Genomic DNA, 25,170 nt, shown 5'->3' with positions numbered 1-25,170 from the left:
ACCTGAGTGTGTATACTAGTATGCAACCAAACCGTCACTTATTCACAGGTATGTGTAACATACTGGTAGCATCAATACTAGGTACCCCATTCACAAACCCATGGCTGTGTTTGAGGGGGGGCGGTGGATACACAACTATAATTTGCCAACAACATGTACACCGAGGAGTGTATAGGAAACTCCACACATGTTTGTCTCTACAGACACACCACAGGTAAGGGCTATCTACAATTTGGAGTCAGCAAACCCTAGAGCACTCATAGGGTCAGACATGTCAGGAAATTCAGAACTTAGTACACAACATATACTTCCAGTGAGGCCTGACTTACATCAGACACAGAGGGGGTAATTACGACCTCGGCGGTCTTTTGAAAAGACCGCCGAAGCCGCAGGAGACAGAATACTGCCATTGCCGGCGGTATTCCTGTCTCCCTATTATGACATTTCCGCTGGGCCAGCGGACGGTAACAGTGTTACCGTCCGCTGGCCCAGCGGAAATGTCACATCAACATTGCAGCCGGCTCGTAATAGAGCCGGCGGCAATGCTGATGTGCAGCGGGTGCAGTACCACCCGTCGCGCATTTCACTGCCCAAAATTCGGCCAGTGAAATGCGCGACGGGGCTATGTCTGGGGGCCCCTGCACTGCCCATGCCAACTCAGGTTCCACAGACTTGATGCACTACATGTGGAAGTACATGCTGCTAGGAGGTTCTACCTACTGTTTCAAACTTACGTAGGTAAATAGTGAAGCAGATGTCTATTGGGAAGCTATTAGCTCCACCAATCTTAGAGAACGTGGGTCTGACAGGCTGACTAAATAGGGGCTGACTTCCATTGCGACTCTTGGTGATACAAGTGTCAGACACATGACTATCCCCTGTACTCACAGTGGGGCCTACAGGGATGTCCTACAATCCCTACATGATACCATTGGATTCGCATTGGCAAACTCAAAACATGTGAGAACTGCATTCCCACTCATGGAACAAGTGAAAAACTTGCCCAACGCATCACACCTTGCTATGTGTCCAACTCAAACGAGTCCATAAAATTAGCAAACACAACACATAACAGACATATCAACACTTACTGGAGTGGTCGGGGTCCTCAAATGTCGCCACCTCTCCCACAGTGTAGAGTGCCAGTCCACCTGTAAGGTATGGAAGGAAGAAATGTTCTCAAAATCTGTGCACAGCGCAACAATTTCATAAACATATACAATGTGTAGGCTGAATAAGGACATGGCAGCCATTCAGACATGATGGTAATGCATCTGATATTTCACGGCCAACATGTACATAGCATGGGTCTCCTGTGACAGTTACACACATATCTGCACACATACATTGGCCCTAACTATCATGTGGTTGCAAACTTGCCCCATAATTGGTGAGCACTAAAAAATATGGAGTGTAATCGTCTCATCATGTGCATCCAAGAGAAACATCCAACGCCTGGTTACTTGAGGACTGCATTACCAGTCAAACATGCCTTGTGGCCATGACACATTTATTGCACATAGGACCAATGTACAGAGGGAGGGGCAGGGACTCCTGTAAGCCATCCTGTTGTTACAGTATAGTCAATTGATGTGGCACAGCTATGGTGATTTGCACCAACCATGGAGATGCGAAGCCAGGTGCATACACTTGGACTGCCATCCATATTTGGATTGTGGCTCAACTAATTCCAACAAACATCTTAAGATGTTAGCTGAGGGCACTTTACACCTTTTCGGGTTGTTTTCAAATCATGGACTGACATGTATCCAAAAAGATCAAGAAACCAAATAATCCCACACATTCATAGTACTTCTGTGAACGCTTTCCTTCCACATTCACCAGACTAACATGAGACCAATGTTTGAGCCACCTTGCTATTGTCAATTGACGTGAAGGCAGCACTAATTTTCAGCATCATGTAGTGATTCTAAAGTCAGTCTAGCAATTGCGTCAACATAGTTGGCCTAAATGTTGGTACATCTGTACTTCTCTGTCAATAATACCCTATATAGACATGATTGGCTCCAATTTTGTTAGCTGTGCTGACAAAAAGGCTGCACCAATTTCCTTCATGGTATAGTTACCTGTAAGTTTGCTGAGCACGTGCTACCTGACAGCTAGCAGTTGTGATCCTTGCCATAGTGCATCAATGATCCCCTTACATTTCCCCAGCATTACACACAGTCATTAAGTTAGCTGGCAGACATTGCACTAATCCCCTGATGTCACTACAGAGCATTTAATCGTGCACATTAACATAAGTCGTACTCACCAACAGTGCCACCAATCATGATTCCCAGGTGGTCCAAGAGATCCTTCTCCCTGGTGATGAGGTCAGCCCACCGGTGCTTCAGCTGGTGGTCACTCCTCTGGCTGGCATACACACGCTGCAGGTGATGCAGCACCTTTCCCCACCGGATTCTGCGCGCCTCTGTCGGGTACCCCTGTATGACCCTGCCTGGATCATGAGCGGCAAGAAATGTGTCACCAGCCAGATGAAGCCCCCCAACTCCTCTTCCCCCATCCTGCCAAGACGTGGCCTACCAGACATACTTATAGTTGAAGATAAGAAATAGGGGTAAAAGAAATTGAAAGGGGAAATGGGTGAAAGTAGGGGTAAAAAGACAGAAAAAAAGTAAACCTAAACACTAAAAGAGCCCAACTATCCCCAAACTAACACTACCCACAACAGACTCCCACAAACAAGAAATACGCAAGATAAACAGACAAATGTAGACAAAACACAGTACTACAGTATACACAAACAATATTTATTTCACAAAAGGACTTTACAAATAGCACACAGGACAAATACAGCACAAAATATCTGGACAACACTCTCTACACAGCCACACAGTCTAGAAGGATCATAGACTGCAAAGTGAAAGTGAAAGTATACCCACTGTACATGATCTGTAAACAGGATATCCTATTACATCACTTCCTGTATGAAAAGTCCCGCCTTTTTCACGTTATGGGTCATTTTTTGTTGCACAAAACTGTATTTGTGTCATTTTTTTTTACGCACAGACGTGAATATTAACCCGCATCCACATAATGATACATGGACTGTACAAATATCTGGATGCAGGCTAAATTTCACTCCTGTGCGTCAAAAAAAACACACACCGCTAGGGACGTCAAAATTACAGTGCATTAACTGGTTTGGGGCATTTGTACTTGTTTTTTGGTTATTTTACATTTGGAACACATCAGAGATTGGCTAATTGAAGACAGTATGGTGTTGATGGTGTATGTTCACATGTGTGGCATCATACTGCAGTGGAACATCATCCACTACACCCTTCACAGTATGTTTACAGTTGGCTGACGTCATAGATGGTCATAAGTGTGGCCTACATATATGTGTGGCACAAATTGTGCATGTTTGTCATAAGGAGAGGATAGCAATGTGACGCACATATGTACAATACCTAAATACCTTTGGCTCAAAGTGTGCGCTTTGACAACTAATGTGTTGGTTGACCAAGTGTGTGTGTATATCACATGAAGCATTATTGTACATATGGTTGTATGAATGTGACGTCCCTGTGTCCAATCCTAAGATGCAAGTCAAATTTGGAATGAGCAAGGGCATGTGTTAGTCATACATGTAACAACACCCGTAAAGTATGCTTCTAAGTTTTAGGGTCACGTAGACACCACATGTGACATAGCATGCACCAGATGGATGGCAGACGCTTGTTCATGTCAATGGTCCACATTTTCTACATCCTATGTCCTAGAGTATTGGTAAGAGCTTCCTATGCACTAGTTGATGAATCCCACAGTGAGTCATACACATGCATTGAGGAAGTGGGTACCATGTTGTTTGCACAGACAGACAAGGGTCAATCTCATATGTATGATGACACCACAGTTGAGGCCATAGACGTAAGCCCCAACTATCAAGTGGCTGTGGTGGACCAGCATACAAGACAGCACGTGTCCACATATTTCCAGTGATCAATTGCACATAGGTGTCTTGTTCATGTGTGTGGTCCAATGATGATTCTGTAGATTGTTTGGGGTGTAATTTGTCACAGTTCGGACCAGGACTCATCATGAGTCAGTGACAGCTATTCCTGTAACTACTGAGTATCCTTTGTTGATCAATGTGAGTAAAGTAGATGTGGACATGTGAACCAACATGTGGATGGTCCCACCCTGTCACTAAAGACGTGTAATGAGACAGTCAACAGGGCAACCTTGGTGTGCTGAGTGAGATAATGTCTCAATTGTCATGTTCCGGCAGGTGTCATTACAACATTTGTACACAGGTTGGCCTCTGCACTTCCCACTGCATTTGGGAACATCATAGCCTCTGTGCTGTTTATTCTTGCAACTATTCACCACACACGGCCCATCACTATGTTGTGTGCACTGTGATGCTGTGTGTGAACTGTCATGGTTCTGACATTTGTGTATTATTCATGTACATTATCAGAGGTTTGCTGGTTGTGCTGCAAGCCCCATACCCAATCCCTGCCTATGACCCTGGGACACTGTCACACTTTGTCATTCATGCATATATGCAACCCAGACAAGGGATGGGCCATGAATTTTGGTTTACACAGAGAATTTAACTCATATGGTACAGTTAAAAGGCAGATGATGCTATACAATGTATTTGGGTATGCATGGAAGAAGCCCATGCCCAATGCCCCCTGATGAATGGGAGGTTTGCTTACGCACGTGTGGTACATATGTAGACACAGGGATACTTTAGTGTGACGCGCAGACAGTTGCCAGTCAGGCTGACAGAATGCAAGGTGATTCAGGAGCCAGCTACTGGACAAGTTACATAATCAGTGGTCTGACTGAGACTGTTTGGAGGACAAACTAGACAGTTGACATGTCAAACTGTGTACGTCCTGTGTTTTTTAAGGTGACAAATGGACCCAGTGGCTGTGTTACACGGCTTAATTAGTATCAATGGTTGACGGTGTATTTGACATAATGGCAAATCCTATGCTGTTCCAGGCATCATCAGGGGCAGTGCTTTTTTAAATGGGTGGTGTGCATGGAGGTGATCACAGATGTGGGCTGCATCTGTTTCTCACCAGTCCTGTAGGTGAGACTTGCATTCTAAGGGCCAACAGACATTTTCACAAGGGGAAGCAATCTACATGTGCTAACAGGGCTTTGAAACTAGAAGACAGTGGATAAATTGACCTGACGTCCACGCAGTCAGATGTTATATGACAATGGCATACCTTAGGAAAGGGTGTAGCACACTGGTTTGCTAATGTTGGTCTGTGTGTGTAGAGGAGGTATTATCAGGGTACACATCTTAGTATTCCAGGGACCTCTTCCGACAGGTGGGTTGTGACCAGGTGCATGGGTGTGTCAGGAGTTAGGAAATGGGCTGACATGTGCATGGAATGTCATGTGCGCAATGCATGTCATATGTGTGGCACTTGTGCTGTCTCTGTTCTGCTTCTATGGGACTCTAGTCACAGATATTCCTTGCAAATATTGGATGCAGTTGGACTAACTGCTGTCAAGGGTCTTGTCAGACATTCCTGTTAGTGATGCCAAAGAACATTGACTGCCTCATGTATGAGGGTTGTTTTCCCCTTATTGAGTGTTGGTGTCATAGTTGTGTCCCATATGCTGCGTTGGACCTTGCTTCCAACATGTATGTGTGAAATAGTTGTGGTCCTCTGCTATTGGCCTTCAAAGGAGATATGTACATGATATATGTCATTAAGAGTGTGTGGGTATGTGACCATTGTATGTTAGGCATCACATTGGCTCTGGGATGTTCTGTGTCCTACTCAGTATCTCAGCAATGCTCCATGAGGCAACGCTCTTATTCTGATAAGTAGAGATGAAGGTGTGCAAAAAGACCATGATATGGTGATTAGAATAGGTGTTTGTTTAAATTAGTTAACTAAAGTGGTGAAGGTGATCATATTCAGAAGAAATTAATTACAATCTGTTGTCGCCTGCGTATACCAGCAGCTGTGTTCTGTAGTTCCCCCTCCTGTTGCAGGCCATCATCTTTCTCTTCCTCCTCTTCAGGCATGTGTGGCTCTGGTTCCAGGAGGGGAATGTTTCTTCTGATACAAATGTTGTGCAATATTGCACATGTGAGAATGATCCTGCAGACCATCTCAGGGGAATATAGGAGGCTACCACCAGTGATGTCGAGGCAGCGGAACCTTGACTTGAGGATGCCGAAGGTCCGCTCTACAATGCTGCATGTCCTCCTATGGGCCTCGTTGTATGCACGCTCTGCAACAGTACTTGGGTTGCCAAATGGTGTCATAATCCATGGCTGGATACCATACCCCTGTCAGCTGCAAGAGAAAATGAATGGGATCATGTTGATGTAGCTGGCACTATTGAAAAGACCTTTAATGGCAGTAGTTGTCTTGTGTTGTCTGTGACTCTTTTGTGTACTAATGTGACATCCTATGCTTGTAGGCTGTACCATCTGCATTGTGTTGTTTCCTTGGCTGAACGAGTGTTTGTCTTAACCGTTTGTCAGCAGTATGTTTTGGGATTTGCAGTACAGTGTGCCCTCCCTAGCATTGTGACTTGTGATAGAGGTGTCCGTGTGTCTTCACTGGGGGTGAGATGATAGTTCCATGCACATTTAAAATTGAAAGTGTTGTTAACACGTTCATATCAAAGTACCTTGGACATCCCATACCTTGACACTTATGCAATGTATTAATGTAAAGGTCATTGGGACACTTACAATTTGCAAGGTGACATTTAGGCAACCACACTCATTGACGTCTTCACATTAGGCTGTACAGTAATTTCCAATGTGTGACAGGTTCAATGGTGACTTAAGAAACATGGCTAGCGATGTCACGACCTCAGTGTGTTCCTGTCTAGATGTTGCTGTTGTGGTGTATGTGTTGTGTGTCCTAGAGGGTTGCTGTGCTGTGTGTATTTAAGTAGGTTTTTGTACTTACCAACAAGTAGTCCATTGCCATACCGTCCATCCTGGAAGTGTTCATTGATGGTGCAGTGACGGAAGATGTATGAGTCATGTACACTCCCAGGATATTTAGCCACGATGTTGGTGAGCAATCCCTGGTGATCGACTATGGCATGCACGTTGATGGAATGTGTGTGCTTCCTGTTCCGGTAGAGGTGTTCAGTTGAGCAGGTGGCACAAGGCGTACATGTGTGCAGTCGATTGCACCAAGGATGTGTGGGAAGCCACTGATTGCGTAGAACCCCTGTTTTGTTTCCTGCTGCTTCTGCAGTGTGTTAGGGAAGCAGATGTGGCGGGTGTCAGTCGAATGATGGCATCCAGTACTTTGGGCAAAAAGGCAGAGAATGATGGTTGTGATATTCCACCAACCAGGGCACCAGTTGTTTGGAAAGAGCCACTTGCCAGCATGTGAAGTACGGCAAGCAGCTTTATTTCTGATTGGATGGTGCGGGGTGTCACCAAAGTGGGGGCCAACTGCAGTTCAATGTTTCGCAGCAGCTGCTGAATGGCCTGCCAGTTCAACCGGTACCTCTGTATGATGTCGTGTTCCCTGAGGCCCTGAAGGGTGGTTCTGGGGCGGAATATCCTCTCCTGCCTTCTGCGCTGCCTTTGGGGTCCCTGCTGGTGTTGTTGTAGCTGGTGTTGTTGCTGCTGGGCTCTGCGTCTGCGTGCACGCTGGATTGGAATCACCTCCATGGCTCCCTGTTGCTGCTCTGCTACTCTCCTGTTTGTTCTGTGTATTCTGATTAAATACAGGTGTGTTTGCCCCATTTTAACGCCTGCCCTGACCCAGGCGTTAATTTTTGATGCAAATCGGGCTGTGCATCATTTTCTGGCTCCGCCTCCCGGCCGTGCGTCATTTTTGCCCGAAAGCATAAATACGACGCACTGCCGTTTAAGCCATTTTTTGGACGGGAACGCCTACCTTGCATATAATTAACGCAAGGCGGGTTGCCGCATCCAAAAAATTACGCACACGGCGGAATTTTGTCATCCGCGGGCTCGGGCGCCAAAGTTTAAATACGGGACAACGTTTGCGCTGATTGTGCATCAAAATTTTTGATGCACAATCGGCGCAGACGGAGTATAAATATGCCCCTGAGTCTTTTAGGAGAGTATTGTGTCACCTAGTCACAACTGTCAGGGGCAGAGATACAGGTATCATGTACTGGGAGATTAAGAGAAATGCCAGTCTGATCATTGTACAGTTGTGCAAAATATACACAGATTTACACAGACTGTGCCATACACATAACACACAAGTGTTTTCAAAATATTTAATTAACGTTCAGATAGTATTAATGGGCAATTCAAAAGCAGACTCTTAGTGCATCCTAGTTGGTAACAGAAATAAAATGCAAGCTTTTAACGTTAAATAGAGGATGCAACATCTGCCAAATATGTTATCACATATATTCATCTATATATACTACTGGACCTGGTCCTCTCTGCAGGGTCACCCCCAAATGTTTTACTTTCACCTCTCTTGTTTCCTCGGCCTAAGTTTGTTGGTTTTAGGGCTTTGTGCACTTTACCTCTGCTAACCAGTGCTAAAGCGCTCATGCTCTCTCCATTAAACATGGTAAAACAATCTTACACCCAATTGACACATTTAGTTTACTCATAAGTCCCTTCTAAAGTGGTACTGCAGGTACCAAGGGCCTGTCAATTAAATCATACTAGTGGGCCTTCAGCACTTATTCTGTCACCCACTTAAGTAGCCACTGTGTATGCAGTTTTAAACTTGCCAGGCTTAAACCTCCCTTTTTGATACATTCACGTCACCCCTAGAGTAGGCCCTAAGCAGCCCATAGTGAAGAACAGTATAGAATTAGGACTCTCAGACCCGCTCTCCAGTACACTCTGGGACTTGTTAATACTACAGAAGAAGAACTGCCCTGCTGGCAGAGGACTGCCCTGTTGACTGAGGGTTGCTGGGCTGTCTAAGAAGGAAGACTGGGCATGCACCTTTCATCCCAGGCTCCCTGAGTATCTCCAAGGGCTAGTTAGCTTTCCTCCTTTTCTGAGCTATAGGGACACTACACACTTCAGAGGCCTCACTGCAATGGCCCAGCTGAGCTGCAGCACTGGACCTGCAACTGAACCTACCTGAGCCCTGCGGCCTCTGCTGAAGTGCGATCCTAATTCCCAGTTAAGCTCCTCCTAGAAGAAAAGGAGAAATCCTGAAGTTTTGGGCTGTTTGCTTTGGCAGACGGACCCGTTTGCACCAAGATCTTGTTGCACTTGCCTACCATCAACACAAAGTTCTGGTGAACCTGACTGTTTGTGCTACAGCAACTGCCAGTGAAGACTGGTAATTCAAGAGTTGCACTTTTGTCTAGAGCATCAACAGCCCACGATGACCACCAATGCGAAGCTCCAGCAATGATCGTACCCCAGCAGGATATTCATACTATAGCAACAACCTTCAGTGATTCCACGGATGCTCTTTGCACTACAGGAAACACCATTCACAGCGCTCTCCCTGCTCATTGCGGCATTCTCCACTGCAAATGGAACACCTTGCTCTGCACTTTAGAAGTTAACTCTTTCAGCTGGACTAACCTGATCCCTGTATGCTGTGTCTGTGCTCCATCACAGTCAGCCTCAACTTGTGACTTTCACCCGTTCTTGCACAATTATATAATTACGAGTGACGCTTTGTGCTTCTAGGCGCTATACTTACCTTCAACTTTTGAAGTTGCATATCACCAGTTCTACTGATTGGATTCTTTTTGTTTTGCTGTCAAAAATGTATTACATTTTACTCTATTGTTCTAAATTGGTGTGGGACTTGTGTTGCGTTTTTACTTTATTGCTGTTTCAGTGCTGCAAAAATACTTTACACATTGCCTTTAAGTTAAGCCTGACTGCTTTTACCATAGGGATAGCCACAAGTTAATTTAGTGACTTTTGTGTTTCACCCTGAGTAGAGCTCACACCCCTCTCAATCAGCAACTCAATTTCTCACACATACATACATATCTATCTGTGCATTTTTATATTGGTGAGAGCAGGCACCATGGTGGAGAATAATAATTATGCCCAACAGTCAATCAAGAATTTACTTCCCTCTATGCTACTGAGGCCTCTACTCTAGGTTACTCTCTTCACTATGCTCCCATAACTGTTAATTTCATTCCTGTCATCTTCTTCAGCTGACATTGTGTCTACTAGCTAGTCCCATGCCTGTACAACTTCTGTTTTTCTCAACTGTCTTTTAACTTTCAAATGTGATAACTCGGTCCAGCCATGTATATGTACGTCCCTGGGTAAGCGGATAACCCAGGTTGAGGATGGGGAAGCAGCCCGTGGCGAGGAAGTGGCGGTTCTGCAGCATGAGGTTATACGCTGGTGGGAGCAGCAGGACCTCCTTCAGATGACAGTGGAGGACCTGGAGAACCGCTTGCGCAGGCACAATATCCGCATTAAAGGAGCGCCGATCGGAGTGGAGAAGGACGACATTAAGACTTTGTGGTGGCGCTGTTCCGATCAGTCCTGGACCTAGAGGCGTCCCAGGAAATCGTCCTGGATAGAGTACATCGCGTGGGCCGATCTGGCAGAGCTGGGGACCGTCCGCCGGATATTCTGGCATGTGTTCACAATTATGGGCTGAAAGAAAACATTTTGCAATGGACACGCAATCTCCTGCAGGTCCACTTTAGAGGCCATCAATTGCAATTATACCAGGACCTGTCGGTTCGGACCTTACAACGACGGAGGGAGTTTAAACCTATCACAGAGCACTTGCATGCACATGCTGTGTCCTATACATGGGGCCACCCGTTCCGCCTTGTTTTCCGCTGGGAGGACCAGCTTTGCCAGGTGAAGTCAGTATCTGAGGCTCACCGGATCCTGGGCCTAGAGGGAGACACTCGGGGTTCGGACTTGAATCTGGGCCCGGCAGGAGGAGATCGCCCATGCTGGAGGAGGAAGGAGAGAAGGAGGAAGCAGCAGTGCCCTACTGAGTAGGAGCAGATCTCGGAACGTCAATCGGCAGTGAGCAGTGTAGCGGCTGGGACAAGTGCCTAGGCGAGGAACGATGGAGGGTTGTTGGTCAGCAAGGGGTCGCTGATTGCGGGCCTGTGCCCATCTGAGCGGGCCTGGGCGGCGGAGTCGATGGACTTATGGGCGAACTGGTGTGGTTCTACGGCCCTGTCAAGACTTTTCCTCTTTGGGATGTGTGTGAGAGGACTTTTTTGTCATGAGCACCTGTTGTGCATTATAGATATATGTTTGCCTGCTTCCCTGCGGGTTTGGTCACTATGGGCCATAACGGGTTGGTCATGTGACTTGGAGCGGCTGAGGTGCTGTTCTGAGTCTTGGCCCCTCTGTGGATCCTCTCCCCCGAGCGATTTTCTCCCTGCGATGGTATGACAGTTAAGTGTTTAAGCTTGAATGTTCGTGGGCTTAACAGCCCAACCAAGCGGTTAGCGATTCTGTCAGGTCTAGAGAAATCTGGGAGTCATATCTGTCTATTACAAGAGACCCATTTGTTACACAAAGATACGTTTCGCATGCGCTCAAGATGGTTCCCTAGACAGCTTTGGTCCTCAGCTACTACGAAACATGCGGAGTGGCAATATTGCTTTCGAGGACTTTTGCTGGGGAGATAGTTGGGAAGGTACACAAAGTCCCAGGCAGGTTTCTGGCTATTAGAATAAGGCTCAGGGCCTTCTCTTTCACCATTGCTTCCCTTTATGCTCCGAATTCCCAGCAGGAGACCTTCCTGAGACAGTCAGTTTCCCCTATACTTAGTTCGCCAGATAGTGCCATTCTGGTAGGGGGAGATTTTAATCTGGTGATGGACAACGAGCTTGACCGCTCGGGCCAACGATTTGGGCAGACTGGGGCATTGTCGGAGATGGGGCGTCAATGGTTAGCTGAGTGTGGGTTGGTGGATGTGTGGAGGAAGTCGCATCCCACACTCCGAGATTATTCCTTCTATTCAGCGGCGACCAAGACTTATGCACTGCTCAATCTTTTTCTGGCTTCACACGAGTTTATGCCCCGGGTTAGGGAGGCTACGATTGAGCGCAGAGCCTTGACTGATCATGCCCCTATCACTGTTGAATGTGCCATAGAGATAGGTCGCGTTTGGCACCCCGAGCTGGCGCTTTAGGGACTCCTTGCTTCAGAGTGAGACAGCTGTGGAGTCGCTCCGTCATGCGATTATGGATTATATTAGCTTTAATGACGATGGCAGCACTTCCGTGGAGACTGTGTGGGAGGCGTTAAAGGCAGTAGTGCGGGTGAGGTGATGGCGTTGTCTGCGAGGGAAAATAGTGCAAGGACAGAGGTGAGGGAGAAGTTAGAGCAGAGGGTAGCTGTCCTGGAGCGTTCCCATAAATCCACTGGCGCGCCTAGAATCTGGCGAGAGTTAGAGAAGGCAAGGCAACAGCTAAAGCGACTGGACTGGGATAGGGCGGAGTATGCGGTAGTATGACTTAAGCACAAATACTATATTGAGAGCAATAGATGCGGAAAGCTATTGGCGCATCGGTTGCGAGCGCAGCATGCGGCGTTGGCGGTTAAACTGATTTGTTCTCCTTCCCGTGAAGAGGCCCGCACGAGTGATCAGATTGCTGAGGCATTTGCTGGGTTTTACCGGGGTTTATACGCGGCGGATGAGCTGAACGACGCGACCCTGGATTCTTATCTAGAGGGCATAGCAATCACTCCTCTTGGTGAGAGGGAGGCGTCCCTGTTAGACCAGCAGCTAAGGCCAGAAGAAGTTATTTTGGCGATTTCCCGACTAAAGAGTGGGAAGTCCCCCGGCCGGACGGGTTCACAGCATTGTTTTATAAGACCTTTTGTGTGGCGCTCGCCCCGCTTCTAGTGAGGATTTTTAATTCCTTTCGGACGACGGGAACCCTGACGCCGAGTATGCTGGACGCTACCATTGCTGTTATACATAAATCGGGCAAGGACCCAGAGGAGTGTGCTTCATATAGGCCGATTTCGCTTCTGAATGTAGATGCCAAACTATTCACGGGGATTCTTGCCTACCGCCTCAATTCTTATATGCTGGGTTTTATTGATCCGGATCAGTCAGGTTTTATTCCAAATCGACAATGTGGCGATAACACGAAGCGACTTCTGCATATGCTAGATAAAATTGACAGATCTCGTAGAGAGGTGCTTTTCCTCTCTATCGATGCTGAAAAGGCGTTCAATAGGGTTCTATGGCCATACCTCTTCCGGGTCCTGGAGCGCTTCGGTCTGGGCCCGGGCTTTAGATCTTGGATCCAATGGGTCTATCGGTCCCCTAGAGCGGCGGTTCGAGTTAATGGAGTGCTCTCTATGCCGTTTCCAGTTGGGCGCGGGACCAGACAGGGATGCCCGCTTTCCCCCCTTTTGTTTGCGCTATATATGAAGCCCCTTGCGCAGCGCTTGCGGGACAGCCCCTTGGTTTCCAGTGTGAAATTTGGCGGAGACCACCATCTTATTACCCTGTATGCAGATGATGTGATTCTTACACTTGCGGAGCCCGCGACCTCTTTGCCTGCGCTTATGGAGATACTAGTTGAGTTTAGCCAGGTTTCGGGATTTAAAGTGAACATGCAGAAGTCTCAGGTCCTTAGTCTGTCTTTGAGCTCTGATCACGCGGAGGATTTGAGAGCTTGATATTCCTTTATTTGGTCGTCCTCGCGTCTTTCCTATCTTGGGGTTGAGTTGGCGACGTCTGCCGCAAAAACGGCGAGCCTGAACTACACGAAGCTGGTTCGCGATATACAGCGGACCTGGAGTTGTGGGGGAGACATAAGCTGTCTTGGCTGGGTAGGGTGGCTGCAGTCAAGATGACAGTCTTGCCGCAAATATTGTATATGTTTCAGGTGCTCCCATTAACCCCATCTCCCCGGACGATTGCCACTCTACAATCGGCGGTCCTGAGATTTATATGGGAGGGTCGACCAGCGCGTCTACCGCAGCAGGTTTTAAATTGCCCCAAGAGCAGTGGGGGACTGGCGATTCCGTGTCTTCTGAGATATTTCCAGGCAGCACAGCTGCGCTTTCTTGTGGAGTGGAGTCGCCCGCTCACGGAGAAACACTGGTGTTTTATGGACCAGGCGGTGGCGGGCTCTCATATATGGAAGGAGCCTTGGCTTCGGTGCTGGCATAGGGCTGGAGGTCTTTATTCTTCCCCGATTACCGGAACAACGTTACGCGTATGGGATGCAGTGTCTTGCCGTTTAGGGCTGACTTCTTTCCAGTCCCCGATGACCCCCGTAGGCGCGAACCCTGACTTCGAGCCTGGACTCCGTCTGGAAGGCCTGAGACGCTGGTACGAAGGGGGCTGTAGGAGGGTGGGAAGTCTTTTCGATGAACAAGGTGTGTTGTCCTTTGACCAGATGAGAGAGGCCTATGGCTTAGTGGAGGCGGATAGGCTGATGTATTACCAGGTTCGGCACTTGGCTCTCTTGCCGGCGAACAGAGCTCTAATAGATAGGCCTCTTACGCCATTTGAGAAATGGCTGTTCCTAAAGAAGGATGATAAGCGAATTATCTCAAACTTTATCGGCTTCTGCAAGGGGAAAGCCGCCCGCCTAAGTCAAAGGGTCACTTGAGATGGGAGAGGGAGCTGGAGAGAGAACTCTCGGATGAGGAATGGGACAACATAGTCTATAGAATACACCACACAGCATATAATGCAGCAGGGACAGAGACATCATATAAAGTCGCTTCATACTGGTACTACACTCCAGCGCGGTTGCATGCATGGGACCATGATAAGTCGGACCTTTGCTGGAGGGGGTGTGGAGCTACAGGCACACTTGTGCATTTGCTTTGGCATTGCCCCAAGCTACATCGTTAATGGGAAAACATCATAGATGATATTGATTCAGCGTTCCAGGTTAATATCCCGAAACTCCCATCGTACATTTTATTGGGGCCGCCCAACCCCCTTACTTTTCCTTTAAGATCTCTAAAAGGGAGGCAGATGGCCCTAGCACCTAACTGCAACTGATTCTAGTTCTCTGGGGTACAGATAGGGTCCCGACGCTTATCTCATGGCTCCAGAAGCTGTGGTTTATCCTTGCTATGGAGAAACTTACACTAGCCTCCCAGCAGCGGATAGATCTGGGCGCCTTGTGGAAGCCGTTCCTTTGGATTCTTTGCGCAGAATTTACTGAGCTGACATGCCCGACCTATCTGAGAGTCTTGAGGCTGATTTGAATTAGAGTGCTGTGGGGGAGGTTGTAGGGGGGGGAGCTGAGCTTGGACGATGCAAGGGATAAAGGAGTGGAGCGACAGGAGGATGACATGGTTTCCCGGAGGGAAGCATTGTTGATGTGTTTTCATTTATATGTTTATGTGGTTCTCATCTGCGGACTGGCACCTTGGAAGACTATTGGACACTGCCAGTGGGCACATGACTCAGCAAGGAGAGGACTGGCTGGGTGGTTCCTCTGGGCATGGTCTTGGGATTCACGAGAGGGACCTTTGTATGAAGATACGAAATTGCTACTGTGCTGATACATTTCATCTTATGTCCCGCGATGAGCTGTGTTTTGTATGTTTATACTTTTAAAAACAATAAACAGATTTGATCCTAAAATACTTTTGTGAATAGCAAACAATCTTAAACTTACACAAGTGTAAGTTTACCTTTGTGAATCAGGCCCTATGAGTTTGAGGAAAACATTCCTGAACAGTTTGGGCATAAGACTCAGGATTGGGTTTCAGTTTGCCTCGCTAACATCCATGCTCACATATGTAATCCATAGTTCCATAAATCCCTCAAGGAATCCCTTCAACCCCTATATAAGTGCTTTGTATAACAAGGCTGCCACTTTCTTTCCCTCTCCTAGGGTAGATAGAAGTTGAACTAACCATGAGAGAACAGTCCTTAGTCTTTCTGTTTCCAAGTATTGGAAATGGCCCTTTCTACAGGGTCGCCCCCAAACCTTTTGCCTTCCTTCTCCTATTTTTGCTGGCTTTTTGCTCTTGTTGGCCTTAGGGCTCTGTGCACTTTACTACTGCTACCCAGTGCTAAAGTGCTTGTGCTCTCTACCTAAAACAAGGTTCAGTTGGTTTATACCCAATTCACAAATTTAATTTACTTGTAAGTCCCTTGTAGAGTGGTGTACCCATTTACCAGGAGCCTGTAAATAACATGCTACCAGTGGGCCTACAGCACCTATTGTGCCCCACACCTAAGTAGCCCTCTAAAACTTGTCCCACGCCTGCCATTGCAGCTTGTAAGCAGCATTACACTGCCATGTCAACTTGGCATTTAAACCCCCTTGTCAAGCTTTAAACTTATTTATGTCACGCCTGAGGAATGCATTAGGTAGCCAATAGGTCAAGGTGCTGTGTTATTAAAAGGTAGGACATGTGCTTTTAAGTTTTACATGTCCTGGTAGCAAAAAGTCCCAAATTCATTTTCCATTGCTGTGAGGCCCACCCTTCTCATAGGATGACATTGGGGATTCCTTATTATATTTAATAAGCTGTAGTCACTGCGAGAGAGCAGGTAGCTATGTAATGTTTGGTACCTAATGATAATAATAAATCCTCTTTACTGATAAATTCGGATTTATCTTTACAATTTTGAAAATGCCACTTTTAGAAAGTTAGCATTTTCCTGCCCTTTGAGACTACAGCCTGTCTAAGGTCACGTGTCTGGGTGTAACTGACAGTTAGGACTTTGTGTATTCCTCCAAGACAGTCATATATTAGTGGGAATAGCAGAGCCTGAAAGGCCCATCAACTGGCAGGATGGGGGGAGCGGGTGAACCGAGCACAGCCAGTCTCACTTGCACCTGAAGAGGCTGTGTCCTGTCTCCTCACAATAGGCTTAGCAACCCTCTAACGTCAGTGCAGCTAGCTTGGAGCCAGGGTCAGGGAGGCAGGAAACTCCCAGAACCGCAAAGCACTATTCCAGAAATTTCTCCCATCTTCTTGGAGCAGGGCACCAGGGTATAAAAACAGGGCTCTCATACCAACACTTCATTTCCTTTACCTGACCTGCTGAAGGACTCTCAGAGGATTGCCTGCGGGTTTGACCTGCTGTGCACTCTACCAGACTGCTGCAGTACCACAAAGGACTGCTTTGCAGCATGGAGCCTGCATTGAAGCCCCAGAGGCCAGTCTTGTTGTTAAGCTTTACATCTTCACCTGCACCCAGGACTTTCAAAAGTAACTCCAAGGGCTAGTAAGCTGTCCTCCTGTTCATAACCAGAGGAACATAACAGACTCCCACCATCTTGAACACGCAACTGGATCCAACCTGAGTGAGTCCTGAACCCCCAAGAGGTCTCCACCCTTTTCTGGACCCTTGGTTGTGGTGATAAAGGTGCCATTTCATTTTCCAGAACTGAGGACTTAGACAAACTTTGGCCAGAAAGTGCTCTGAGAACCAGGAGGAGACTAGGATCAACCTGCTTGCATCACTGGTCGGATTGACTTTGCGACTTCTCCCGCTATGTTCTTTTCCACAGCAGCAAAACGGTTTCAGCGATCCTTCACCAAAGTGGTATCCGACCTCATGGAACTATTTTTAGCTACAGCCTTCTGCTTCGTCCCGCTGGAGATTCTTGTCTTCCATCCAGATGACTAAGCTTGAAGGATAAAAATCTTCACTGTGGCTTTACTCCACGACTATCTGATGATGAAGCTCCCTCCCCAGACACTCCTACAGCCTTGCCCCACTGAACTTCTACCTTCTCAGACATTTTTTCTTCTAAATGTTTCTAAGTCCAAAGGTAAGTGCTGACTGGCCCCAATCCACTCCTTGTATCCGAACAGTGCTCCATTGCAGTTGGCCTTAACCTTTGACTTTGCCCCGGTCTAACGCAATCGGATGTCTGAGTTTGGTGCTTTTATATTTTAGATGCTATTTGAATCTTACACTTTAAAAATTCATAACTCTGGTATAACTGATTGGATGTTTGTCATTTTGCTGTCAAATCATTTATTAAAATTGAATCTATTTTTCTAAATTATTTTGGGATTTTTCTTGTGTTGTGGTTTCACTTTATTAGTGTTTGTGTGCTGCAGAAACACTTTATAAATTGCCTCTAAGTTAAGACTGACTGCTTTTTGTGCTAAGCTACCTAAGGTTAAGCACAGGTTAATGTAATTACTTTTTGTGGTTCACCCTACAAGGGATTGTGACTGTTGCCTGACCAGGGCTCACACCCCAGTAAACCAACAACCCAATTTCTTAAATCAAGTGATTGCCAGATTTTTAACTATGACCAACAGAATACAAATTATCCCAGTAGAAACTATTGATTGTGGAGAAGTTCTGGAAAGGGTATAATATTCCCTTGATTCATACAATTCAACTAATATCCTGATACCTCTGCTTAAACAAATGTATAGATGTCAGGATCCATCCTAATAGTCAGGTAACGACTGAAGTGGAACACTAGGGGCTGATGCTTCCTTTGAATAAGTCAGTCTTAGGCATTGTGCCCAACCTTTTTAAATAACTGAGCAGTCTGTTCCCTGTTTTCTGAAGTAAAAAAATTGTCTGGTCAGACAGTCTTTGGAATTTCCTCTCTGATAAGATTCCTCTCCCACCCCTTGACCTGCCTTGTGCCATCCGACCAACCAATGAAGCTGTGCTGCAAAGTAATACAACGCAAAGTCAGCAATGCCTAGGCTCAGTTCTACCTCATATCTACTGGTGTTCCATCTTAGATCTAGTAGGATGGAATCCAGGTAAATTAACAATGTAAGATAACAGACACAGGAGCATCACTATCTTAGATATGGCAGTTCTTCCCACTATCCCATCTTAGACCTGACATTACCATCTATTACGTTGCAGTCTGTGTGCTAAATCTTCACACTGAAATATTTGAATATGGTTGGTTCCCATATGAAATCCTTGCAGGATGTAGGGAGTTGCACTTCCATTATCACTGGCCGTGTTTGAAAAAGTACAAGATTTGGCCTCATGGTCTTGCAAATCTGACACCTTCCCAAATTCACTTAACACAATGGCGCTCATTATGACATTGGCGGTAAAAGCCACTTACCGCCGTGCAGAAGACCGCCAACACACCGCCGCAGCCGCGGAATTCCGCTACAGCCATTATGACCCACAGTTCGAAATCCGCCAAAATCTAGACACCCACACAAGTCCGCCACACCAAAGGTCAGTGATAAACTGGCGATAACAAAACCTCCACCATCACGCCAACAGAAATACGCCAACACTATCACGACCCACGAATCCACGCGGCGGTCTTTCAACCGCAGTATTCCATTGGCGGTACGCACCGCCGCGCTCAAAATACACACACTCTTACAAAATACAGCCACATTGGACAATTCCAAATACACACACCTGATACACATACACACACCACTCCCACACACCCAATACAATATAAAAAACACACCCACATCACCCACAAACCCTGACAACCACAAATCACGAACAAAAGCCAGAGAGGGACACCACCAGCAACAACACTAGCATCCACAGGCACACAACACCATCACCCACATAACTTCCATGTACCTCACACAACACCCCACTACATATCAGCACACTTATCACCCCACACACCACCCCACACATCACCTACACCACCCCATGGCACGGCAAAGACACCCCAGGTTCTCGGAGGAGGAGCTCAGGGTCATGGTGGAGGAAATCGTCCGGGTAGAGCCACAGCTATTCGGATCACAGGTGCAGCACACCTCAATTGCAAGGAAGATGGAGCTATGGCGAAGAATAGTGGACAGGATCAACGCAGTGGGACAGCACCCAAGAAATCAGGATGATATCAGGAAGAGGTGGAACGACCTACGGGGGACACTAGCATGGACAATGAACTGCCCACCACCTCCGCCAGCGCTAGTGGACAGGAGGCACCGCCACAGGACCACCACACCAGCACCCCACCCCCTGCAGAGGGAGAACCACCTCGCAAACGGTCCCTGAGATACAGGACAAAGACAGAGAACAATGCCAAGACCCCCGCCAAGAAATGAGACCACTCTGATTGTCATCCTACTGTCCCACTTTGTCACCCTGTCCATACTTAAACTGCCCTAGCTCCACTTCCTATGCCCATTTGGGCAAAGCACCTGTGAGACTAATAGACTGGACTCTGCCTTGGACATTCCTCTGCCATCACCCCTCACCATTTTGCTACCCCCTCCAATTTTGAGCACTAAAATAAACACCCTTAAAGCACAAAACAATCTGGAGTCTGTCTGTGATTTCGGAATTCTGTATTAGCAATAACTGTGGCAAAAAGCTCTTTCATTTGTAATGTCAACATACCTATGTCACACAGCTCTAGTCCATGAGGAATCAAAGCAGATGTCCCACTGTGGGACCCAGATCTGTGAAATCGTAAGGGAAAGTGATAACTCAGTGACCATACACTGGGTGAAAAAGACAAACAGCAGAGAGGCAGTAGTGTTTAAGTACATGTAGTAGGCAGGTTTGTATCCTTACCTGTGTTTCACTGGAAATATTTCTGGATCACTGAGTCCCTGTTGTCCATGTCTTCTTCCTCTGCTTCCTCGTCTTCACTGTCCACAGGCTCCACAGCTGCAACAACACCGCCATCTGGACCATCCTCCTGCAGAAAGGGCACCTGTCATCGCAAAGCCAAGTTGTGAAGCATAGAGCAGGCCACGATGATCTGGCACACCTTCTTTGGTGAGTAGAATAGGGATCCACCTGTCAGATGGAGGCACCTGAACCTGGCCTTCAGGGGGCCGAAGGTCCGCTCGATCACCCTCCTAGTTCGCCCATGGGCCTCATTGTAGCGTTCCTCTGCCCTTGTCCTGGGATTCCTCACTGGGGTCAGTAGCCATGACAGGTTGGGGTAACCAGAGTCACCTGCAAATGGCGAGGGATAACTGTTAGACACACAATAACCTGGAGGGATATCCCCAGACCCAGACAACCATTCCCACTGACTAGCTTCCAGGTGCTCACCTAATAGCCACACACGGTGCCTCTGGAGTTGACCCATCACATAAGGGATGCTGCCATTCCGCAGTATGTAAGCGCCATGCACTGAGCCAGGGAACATGGCATTCACATGGGAGATGTACTGGTCTGCCAAACATACCATCTGTACATTCATCAAATGATAACTCTTCCGGTTTCTGTACACCTGTTCACTCCTTTGGGGGAGACCAAAGCCACATGGGTCCCATCAATGGCACCTATGATATTTGGGATATGTCCCAGGGCATAGAAATCACCTTTCACTGTAGGCAAATCCTCCACCTGAGGGAAAACGATGTAGCTCCGCATGTGTTTCAGCAGGGCAGACAACACTCTGGACAACATGTTGGAAAACATAGGCTGGGACATCCCTGATGCTATGGCCACTGTTGTTTGAAATGACCCACTTGCAAGGAAATGGAGCACTGACGGCACTTGCACTTGAGGGGGGATTCCTGTGGGATGGCGGATAGCTGACATCAGGTCTGGCTCCACCTGGCTGCACAGTTCCTGGATTGTGGCACGGTCAAGCCTGTATGTGATTATCACATGTCTTTCCTCCATTGTCGACAGGTCCACCAACGGTCGGTACACAGGAGGATGCCGCCATCTCCTCACATGTCCCAGCGGACGGTGCCTATGAAGGACAACAGCGAGCACAGAGTCAAACAACTCAGAGGTACGTACCCACAGCTTACACAGAACACCAATCATACTCCAAAAGTGGCCTGTATGTGTGTTGAGTCTAGGCCTAGGTATGTGTAATGCAGTTGAAAATGAAGCCATGTGGGCCCCTGAAATGGCGGCTGCCTCTCCTCTAAAGTGGGACAATGGGATGTGAGGTAACTGCGCTGGGGTTGTACACCGTTGCAGTAGGCGGTCGAAGACCGCGGTGCAATGCTGCATTGGTTAACATTGGACCCTATGGGTCCCAGGAGCCAATGACGATGTACGCCGACGGTGACGTTACGCACCGCTGCGGACGTGACCGCCATTTTCTATTACTTCAATCACTCGATACCTGATCTTCGACAGGAGAGGACCTACACTGCAAGTGCTGCTTTGACCTCGGTCTAGAAGAAACACTGGCTCGAGTGTCTGGGGAAAGGGCCCCTGCCTTCACATCAGAGGAGTTGGAGAAACTCGTGGACGGGGTCCTACCCAGTACACGCTACTCTACGGTCCTCCAGACAAACAGGTAAGTACACTGGGGGCATGATGTATGGGCTATGCCTGTGTGGAGAGGGGTGGATGTAAGAAGGAAGGCAGAGAGTGCGGCGTGCATGAAACAACGGTGAGTGCATGTGCCACATGGCAAGGGTAGGGATGGGGGCCAATCACTTTGACGGTGCAGTTGGTAATAACTTTCTTCTTCCCCTGTACAAATCATGTAGGTCAGCGCCCACTAGAAAAAACATATTTGGCGTGCCATCGCCAAGGATGTCCGGACCCTGGGGGTCTACCACAGACGGAGCACCCACTGCCGGAAAAGATGGGAGGACATTCACCGCTGGAGCAAGAAGATGGCGGAGGCTCAGCTGGAGATGGCCTCCCAACATGGGAGGGGTGCCCATCGCACCATGATCTCCCTGATGTTCAGGATCCTGGCGGTGGTGTACCCGGAGTTGGATGGGTGCTTGAGGGCATCACAGCAGCCACAAGGGGGTGAGTACACTTGCATTCTGCTGACTTTGCGAGCAGTGGAGGGGTCTGGGCGGGGGAGGTGGGCTGTGGGTTTCCCTAGTCCAGGGCGAGTTCCGTAGGCAAGGTCCCTCCGTAAGGCAGGCCATGTGGCACCCCACCTCTGTTGAGTGACAATTACACCTAGTCTTGCCCCTGTGTCATCTATGTGTGCAGATGTCGTCCATAGCTTAGTAGGCCATTTCCCAGGAATTGAACAGTGGAGTCGAAGACCTCGGCGTACTGCAGGGGGCTTCTGTGTCTGTCATGTCCGCCAACGGTAGCGATAATGCATGCACTCAACATGTCTTTCTTCTGTCATCCCCCCTTTTGGTGGTCTCCCTGTTCTTGTGTGCATTAGCATCATCAGACAGAGGAGCAGTGGCACCGGAGCACCAGGGGGCTGCATCCCACATGGCCATGTGGATCGGACTTCACCAGTGGGATGGAGGGCGAGGGGAGCTCCACGGCGGGGACAGGAGCTGAGACCAGTGACACAGACTCTTCCTCTGATGGGAGCTCCCTTGTGGTGGTGGCAACATCTGTGCCACCCCCATCTACAGGTACAGCTGCCACCCCCCCTTCCAGCACCGCCCTCCCAGTAGCCCCTCAGCCTTCGCCCCGTGCCCGCTCACCCCGGAGGGTGGGCATCACCTTTGCCCCAAGGCACCTCAGACAGCTGCCCCAGTCACCCCTGCTGCCCTCAGTGAGGAGGCCATTGACGTCCTCAGGTCCCTCACTGTTGGGCAGTCTACCATTTTGAATGCCATCCAGGGTGTAGAAAGGCAGTTGCAACAAACAAATGCATTCCTAGAGGGCATTCATTCTGGTCAGGCGGCCCTTCAGCGAGCTTTTCAGACTCTAGCCTCAGCACTGATGGCAGCCATTGTCCCTGTGTCTAGCCTCCCCCCTCCAACTTCCTCCACCCAGACCCAATCACCTGTACCTCAGCCTATCCCAAGTACACCTACGGACAAGCATGCACAAAGGTCAACACACAAGGGAAGCTCAGGCAAACATAAGCACCACACATCCCACAGGCACTCACGCAAACATCACACACATGCAGACATACCAACATCCACTGCCTCCACTGTGTCCCCCTCCTCCTCGTCTCCCTCCTCCCTCCCAGTCTCGTCTACACTCACACACCTGCATGCACTACCTCTACAGCCACTACTTCCCTCTCCAGCACACCCACCACCACACCCCGCTCACATGCAGTCACCACCCCCACTACCATTCACACGTCCCCTGTGTCCTCTCCCAGTGTGTCTGTGACGCCCCCTCCCAAGATACACAAACGCAGGCACACACCCAACCAACAGCCATCCACCTCACGACAGCCTAAAGCGCATGCACCTTCACCCAAAGTCAGCAAACGAACACCTCCTACAACCACAACCTCTTCCTCCACTCCCAAACCCCCTCCAGCTACCCGTCTCAGTGTGTCTAAAAAACTTCCTGTCAAACCTTGACCTCTTTCCCACACCTCCCCCACCCCGTCCGTCTCCTAGGTCCAGAACTAGCACCTCAGCCACAACATCTCTGGGACCAGGGCAGCCAGTGTGGCACGGAGCCAGAGCACAGACAGTCCCCCACCTGTGAAGCATCAGAAGTTTGCCAGTGCCCGGCGGGAGAGGGGGAAGACTCCAGCCACCAAAGTCGCTCCCAGGGGGCCCGGTGGGTCCCGTGGGAGTGTGGAGTCAGCTGTGACACCTTCCAAGGTGGGGAAGGGCCACAAGAAACCCGGAACGTCTGGGAAGAGCAGCACAGCGGAAAAGACCTCCATCATCCCCGCTGCCCAGGAGGCCGCCGCCAGCATCAGCCCAGCTGCCCAGGAGGCCACCGCCAGCACCAGCCCCGCTGGGCCATGAAGGACCGCCAGCACAAGCCCCGCTGGGCCATGAAGGACCGCCAGCAAAAGCCCCACTGGGCCATGAAGGTCCGCCAGCAGCTGAGTCCCTGCAATGGAGACCGCCGCCCCAAGCACCGCTGAACAGGGCACCGCCACCGCAAGCACCGCTGAACAGGGCACCGCCGCCTCAAGCACCGCTGAACAGGGCACCGCCATCTCATGCACCGCTGAACAGGGCACCGCCGTCTCATGCACCGCTGAACAGGGCACCACCGTCTCAAGCACCGCTGAACAGGGCACCGCCGTCTCACGCACCGCTGAACAGGGCACCGCCGTCTCATGCACCGCTGAACAGGGCACCACCGTTTCAAGCACCGCTGAACAGGGCACCACCGTCTCATGCACCGCTGAACAGGGCACTGCCGTCTCATGCACCGCTGAACAGGGCACCGCCGTCTCAAACACCGCTGGCCCATGAGCGCCAAGGGCACTGACGCTACTGAGTCCATCACGGGGAGAATGAAGCACTCTGGGCACACTGCCCTCTCCAGAACCAGTGGAGAATCACATCCACTACCTCTGTCCTTGGCAGGATGAAGCACTCTGGCACAAGGCCCCCTCCAGAATCAGTGGAGAATCACATCCACTACCTCTGTCCTTAGCAGGATGAAGCACTCTGGGCACCATGCCCCCTCCAGAACCGGTGGATAATCACATCCACTACCTCTGTCCTTGGCA

This window comes from Pleurodeles waltl, chromosome 1_2 (genome assembly GCF_031143425.1).
Source record: "Pleurodeles waltl isolate 20211129_DDA chromosome 1_2, aPleWal1.hap1.20221129, whole genome shotgun sequence".
Taxonomy (NCBI): Eukaryota; Metazoa; Chordata; class Amphibia; order Caudata; family Salamandridae; genus Pleurodeles; species Pleurodeles waltl.
Note: the sequence above shows the minus strand (reverse complement) of the source record.